Source organism: Saccostrea cucullata, unplaced genomic scaffold (assembly GCF_032062105.1).
Source record: "Saccostrea cucullata isolate Sc308-1 unplaced genomic scaffold, CSIRO_AGI_Scuc_v1 ctg11435, whole genome shotgun sequence".
NCBI classification, from domain to species: Eukaryota; Metazoa; Mollusca; class Bivalvia; order Ostreida; family Ostreidae; genus Saccostrea; species Saccostrea cuccullata.
Window position 1 is genome coordinate 1 of NW_026923021.1, and position 7,442 is coordinate 7,442.

The following is a 7,442-nucleotide window of genomic DNA, read 5'->3' on the forward strand; positions in this document are numbered from 1 at the left end:
AAAATTATTAAAAGCTTTTTTTTCTTCATTTAGTGTTTTGAAAAAAAGAATGTATAAAAAAGAAACAGACTGCATGAACCATTTTATTCACATTTTAATACTATGATCAATCGTCTAGAGAAGAGGCATCCCTTATCATCATAATTAGTGCACTTGGATTATGTTAAGCTTGAATGCTGTCCACTATCTCCATAACTTTGTTCAAACCATCCTTGATAGTTGAAGCGGAACCGTGAATTACTTTCGATTTCGTTCTTTTACAGGATTTTAACTAAAACACATTTTTCATCTTTGATTTTTTGTAAACAAGCCACCCCTCTCTCCTCATTTTTAAACAAGAAAGCTGCTAAAAGTTAGCTAGAGAATAGAAGTTGAATGGTTGAATTAAACTGTTTGCATCAAAGCTAGAAAAAGCTAACATCAAGATTGCATGGCCTTTATCTAATTCATGTCAATAAAGAAAATAATAAAACTGAAGAAAAAAAGCGAATTGTCTAAGAATGTAGGATATTTTTTTATGAAAATGTTGAATTTATATTTTTATATTTTACTATTTTAAAAAAAATACCACAAATAATCGATAAACTTGTACTTTCCTTTATGTATTTTAACCTTAGTATTTCAAATTTAAACATAAACTTAGATCCTCAAATTTATTTATGTGTTCCCATTGTGTTTAGATTCATATACTCATTTGTGAGATAGAAAAATGTGACTAAGTAGACCAGTATGAAAGATTAGTACATGTACATGTATCTTACTCCTTAGATTGAAAAGCTTATTATATTTTGTGGGTCAATATTTTTCTCCTGTATTTCCTGCTCCACCGAAAAAAAAATGAAATTCATTTAGAAATTCTCTGCAAAATTTACCAGTTACTGTATCTTATATTTATGCCCTTGACATGTTCTAAATTTTCAATTTACTCCAACCTGTTAAATTTTAAACACCTCGCTAAGTAGGAGATGCAGCGTGTAAAAAATGAAGGTTTAATAGAGTCTAAGATAGGTACACAATCTTGATCCAAGATGAAATAAATTTTTAAAGTAGAGATCATTTTAACAGTCTTTTGTGATAATTTTATGACATTTTACTGAATTCTAAAACTACTAACTTTCTGTTGTTTCACAACATCTTTTAAAATCATAAAACGAAGTATTTTTCATTGTAAAATAATTATTCATGGGTCCACTTTCAATTTCCAAAATCTACCATACTTCTTTAATAATGGTGGCATTAGAAATGACATCAAAGTTGCTAATGTAAATCGTAGGTCTGAGATTCCAAATGTTGTTCTTGTACACTTCTAGGCGGGTGAAGATATCTGGTTTGTACTGAAGCTGACATTTGATTCCCAGGCTTCTTATAGTTCTTTCACTTTCATATACTTGGTCTTCGTCGCAAAAATTGTCATTTTTGATGCACACTACATGTACATTTGCATAAGGACACTCTCTACCCAGTGTAGAAGCACTGATTTGGCCTTCCTAGCCAGAGTATTCCCATTTACAATACCTTTGGCAACTAAGGACCACAAGTAATCTCCCTTTCCTCCAGTTGACACGAAGAACATCCATTTACCAGCAGTAACTCTAAAATTGTTTCCTAATTCAAAAATTTTGTCTTTACTTATATCTCTTGCCGATGCTTTCAGGTTTTCCCATGCCTCTTTTAATCCTAAAACGTCCATTTCATCCGAGTCATTTTCATATTTTGATTTTTCTGAACGGACGACACGAATCCAACCAAATCCATCATCTCTAAAAATATTTTGAAAAGTATATGGTAGAAAGACTCGTATTCAAGATTTAATGACATCATCAAATAAAATAACCTATGTATCCCATAAACATTCTAAGATAGAAATATAAACATTTTTAAAAGCTTTATATAAATGTCAACTGTGGATTTGAAAAAAAAAAGTATGACAGTAGTACTTTCATCATGTACCCTGCTATGGGCAATGTATAAAATAGGGATGGGATGATACAACTTTTTCTATATAAATATGTTTCATGATATTTGAGCCATGATACGATATGTATTTCAATAGCTATACTGGTTATTTAATCTTTTTTGCATTGAAATGAACAAAACATACCTTCACAAATAAGAATTATTTCTTTAAGAAATGAATTTAATTTTTGAAGATTCATGAGGTTATGAACTACGACGCTTCACGCCCGCATATTTCATGAAGGTTGTTAGCGCTTCATGATAAATATGCCGGCGTGAAACGTTCATTTCTTATATTTACATTATTTTTCTGATGATTTGCCACAAAATTTGTGCCATTCAACTGTTATTCAAAGCAAAATAGTTTGCACTATAGTTTTGAAGTCAAGTGTGGTATTATGATGTAACAATGGAGATATTCATGCTCAACGATGGTAGTTCATGAGAAAGTAATTTTCATATTTGCAAAGAGTCTTAAGGAAAATTATTTGGAAATTTAAATATTTAAAGTTGAATATCTGTTATAAATCTAAATTATTTTACACAAGTGGTATTAATCATAATGTATATCAAATTTAGCACATTTATTTTGTATATTAAACAAAATATTAAATGTTAAGTACCGGTAAACAAAGAAAAACACAGTACAGATATTTCAATATTTCTTCAAACGTATCATCCTCACACAGAATTGATATTATCGATACCTCGTCCCAGCCCTAGTATAAAACCAGGTTTTCATACTTATAGAAGAGCATTAAAACCTTTCATTACCTGTGAATCAGAGAGGGTTTATTTTTCTCTAACCACTCCTCAATTGATTCCTTGTTCCTCCCAGTCTCATAAATCACAGATTTAGCATTTCTACACTCCAGTGAGTCTGCCGCATAGTAATCAGAGTCATACATTGCCATCTTTTTTGTGATTTCATTTGTTATGTAAACTCTTTCCTAGGGAAACAAGATAACCTGCCAAAAATGTATCATACATAAAGGATATTCAATGATTTATACATGTAGTTAAAGAAATAAAGAGAAGAACTTAAATCATGATATTCTCAACTTTAACACATATCTTCAAAGATCCATTATAATTAATCCTGATTTGAGTCAAATACATCTGCTTATATTTACATTTGCAAATGCTTTCCTTTATATAACACTACTATAAGCAATGCATATCTATAACTGTAAAATGCGTATCTATAACTGTAAAAAGGGGGTCAAGAGGTCATAGATGTGCGTATAGATAATCGTTCGACGTAATTTCTCAGTGACGTCATAAAGGGTCGACGTGCGTTCAGTGGATAACATACATGCCGTTGGGTTTGAAAAATAATGCATTTCACACGTTAAAAGTCACAATCAGGTAAATATAAAGTATGAATAAGTCACAACTGTAAATATAAGTAATAAGGTATCATTTTAAAACATCTATCGGGCTATAAATACGGGTTGGTACGAGATTAAATTCATCATAAAGCCCTTATTTCTTGATTAAAAAAGAATTTGAAATATCTCATTTTCTTTATCATACCATAGTCGTACATGTATACATTAAGTTTTTCCTTTCAAATGAACAGAACATTTTAAAAAATGCCTTTATCTAAGTATTCAATATCTATTTTCCAACATTTAGATTGAATATTTTATCGTTAAAAAATCATGTCCTATGAACCCGTTTTAGAAGGGCCTGTTAGACACAGCTAACTTAATTCTTTAAGATTCTTTAAACGAAGTAATACCAACACAATCATGAGATTAACATCTTATCAGTGCATATATACGCATTGATTATTCAATAAGCGATCCACCAAAAATGAAATTCACTTCTGTCATCAAATTGTTAGTAGAAATGGCATTAATTAACATTTTCGGCTCAAATGTCGCAAGAAAAAAAATATCTAAATTTTACCCATGCCATCAATACACTTACAAATTAATTTTTATGTTGTCTACATCTATAAGCAATACCTGTATGAAACGTCCTTTTACCAAATATGATAAAATAGTCCGCAGGAGAGCGAACACATATGACTAGGAGTGAAAGTAGATTGTAAGCGTTGGAATACGCATCAGTCTTCCGGATTTTGATTATGATAGCCCGGGAAAAATTGAAAAGGCAAAGTTGAAAAGTACTGTAGTTATTTTCGAAAAGCACACTCAAATGACAACAAAATTTCAGGAGTCGAGCTGAAATTAAGCAGTAATTGACACTGTTAGCTATTCATTCTAATTAAAAGAACGATTTCAACATTAAAGACACACGCAACGTAGTTTTGTCAATTGAACTTACTTTTCTTATTCCATGTTCAATTTAAGAGTTACGATTATCAAAGGAACCTTTTGCAATATTTTGATGCCAGGATACATTGTGCAACATGGGAAAATACCCACTAAAACTGTATTTGCGTTATTTTTTCTTATTTATGTACTAATATCCTGCTATCACCTATATCTCCCAACTTATTCGATACTTCGAACATTCATCGTGTACCAGTATGATCAGTTTTTAAACCTTGGCAGAGTATTGAAGGATAAGCTGATGTTACAAGGGTTTTCAACAATTTCAATAAAGTCACCATTTTATTACTAGTGACCACATCAAAATCCCTTTAAGAGGCACCATTACTCATTACTCCACATACGGTACTTGGTTTCTTTGTTTACACAGGTGAAGAAAAAGATTTTGGAAGAATTAATGCATTTTTCCTTTATACAAGTATTACGTCACTACAAAATTTTATAGATACATGAAGTTCTAAACACATGTATAAAACTGAAAATAAATTGATGTGTTTTTTAAATATCTGTAGTAGGTATTATATTTTTGTACACTACATGTTCCTTACAGCAGAAATTCATTCTTGTATGAGAAGGATGATATGGAGATAATGAACAGTATTCAATATCAGAGTATGAAAATACTTTTGGACATTTTGGGGCAGTGTTTTCTGGATACCCTACAGTGATCAGTCTGCAATTCATCCATTATATTGGCTGAGTATATGCATTCTTCCTTTGACCAGTTGACCAATCTGGTTCAATTCATCATCACAATGGTAAAGCCAATGGGCAAGGATGTGTAGAAATTTTACATTACAAATTAATTAAAATATTTTGTGTGTGGGTGTGCTTGTTAATAAAATTCTTTTCAAGGCAAATTTTGGTATTAACCAAGTGTTTAAATTCCTTCGTACAAGGAGATAAGATATCCTGAAAATAGGAGAACTCAATGAAAAGCCTTGCTTATTTCTGCAAGCAAAGATTTTGACTAGTCAAATAGTCAATATACAGTACTGTTGAAGCTTATAATCACCAACACTGATATCTAAAATACCATGGATATCTCAAAGTTGGAAGTCCCAAATACGTTTTCTTTCTGTACTTTAACCATAGTATCAAAAATTTAGATATAAACTTAGATACTCATATCTATAAATGTGCCATCTTAGCTAGCCAAGAGTTTCTGATTCGCTTCTCTCTTCATAAACCCTTGGCACGGTGTAGTACCTAAACGGTTGTTATCAGAAAAAATTGCGAGTTCGTTACTGCTATCTGAAAATTGAGCGGTTGCTAGTGGAAAAAAATGGACGAAATTGTAAGTTGTTTTTCTTCGCTGGCTCAACAAAATGGTCAATAATTCAATTATTAAAGTTTAGCCGCTTGGTATTTCACCCTTACGGAACGTTACATACATTTTGAAACTGACATGTATATTTATTATATGATTGAATAATTTCCATCTCTCTGATTGGCTGAGATCCAACTATGTTAGAAAAATACTACGTTGTATTGACCTGCACGTGACGTTCCAGGTCAATACAAGGATTTATTTCCTCTACATTGATCTAAAATAGATTGGGAAATTCCAAATTGATACAAATTGTTTTGGAAAGCTATTTAAACGACTGTGATTTTTTTTTTCATGTGAAAAAAAACATAAGCAAATATATATTTTAGGGTGAGGGTGGTAAGATAGAATGCAGGGACCCCCCTCCAACACTTGAACTGAACATGTTTTTTTTTTTTTTTTTTTTTTAATTTTTGGCAGTCAGTTTTCCCTGATAATACTCCTTCCTTTCGAAATCTATCCTATAAAAAGACTGATATTATATTATTTTTTTCATGGCAACTAAATTGATTAAAAAAAACCATTTCAAATTGATACGACTGGTAAGGTTTATACACATTTGAATTCTGTTTCTCTCTTGTATTTGGCTAGGACTTAATTAAATGCAAGTTAACAAGTAATGAGCTGTATCATTTTATTAGTGAATCATATAATAAAACAATTATTGCTGTTTTTTTTCGGTCAATACAATGATTTAGCCATCTTCGAAGTACAATATTCACCTCGCCCTTCGGGCTCGGTGAATATTGTACTCCTCAGATGGCTAAATCATTGTATTGACCTCAAAAACCAGCAATAATTGTATATTAGAATTTTAATGAATTGAAGGATTGCTGATATATAAGACGAAAACTGGCGAAAGCGTTGGACACATCTACATGCACGTAAGAAATATATTAAAATTGCGTCAAAAGTTTTAGATATTTGATAAAAATGAATCGACAGTTCGTTGTGTATTTGTAAATATTATTGGTTATTTTATATCATTGTCCGCTTTCATGGGTTTCTTACAAGCTAGAGCGTTTTTATTAGGAGAATCTTGTGTTACGGCTACTATTAGACAATGGCACCGGTTACTATTTGAATAGGTTTAAGTTTTCAAATTTCATGAAATCACATCCTCAATTTACATATGTTATGCAATTACAGTTCCTTAAGAAAACTATATATATACCGTATATTCTTTCTTAATGATTGACTTGTCGTGTATGTTACTTTCGATCATATAATGACAAATTAATCGTATATTTATATGTACAATGTATGTTGTAAATAATGGAGTTTGTATGTACATTTACCCTGTACACGTAGGCTTTGGAACAGGGGTAGGCTAAGCCTTCCCATTTGTTTTTTTGCAAAGATACAGACATAATATAGGCACTGAAAACTTGGGCTAATCTTTTTTTTATTGGACCAGGTGTAGCCCCCCCCCCCCCCATCTTTCAATTTGCTTCCAACGTCTATGGAACATGCACACACAAACAACTGTTTTGTGTTACCCATTAAATCATGTGACCATTCAATTTATTATATTCCAGCTATGTTATTATGCCAGATTGGTTAAATTTACGATTTGGAATTTTAAAAAATCATAATTATCGATTCACAAACCACGAGAGATTATTTGTCTCAAATATTTACGCAACCCACCTCTACAAATCCAAACATAAACCTACAAATTAGCAATCTCAATATCTGATTTAAAAAAAAATATGAATTGAAAAATGAATAAAGCTCACATAAAGTTATAAATTTTTGCTGTCCAACGTCGATAATTACTCAAGTACAAATTTTAATGAAAATATATTAAGTCAATTTACAAGAAATTCGACAGTAAAAAGAAGTGGAAAACA

The 7,442-nt window shown here is 31.2% G+C and overlaps 1 pseudogene; it reads right to left on the reverse strand.

The window, feature by feature from the left end:
- Positions 1–1,167: 1,167 nt before the first annotated feature.
- Positions 1,168–4,545, reverse strand: LOC134262959 (UPF0696 protein C11orf68 homolog; annotated as a pseudogene).
- Positions 4,546–7,442: the final 2,897 nt, after the last annotated feature.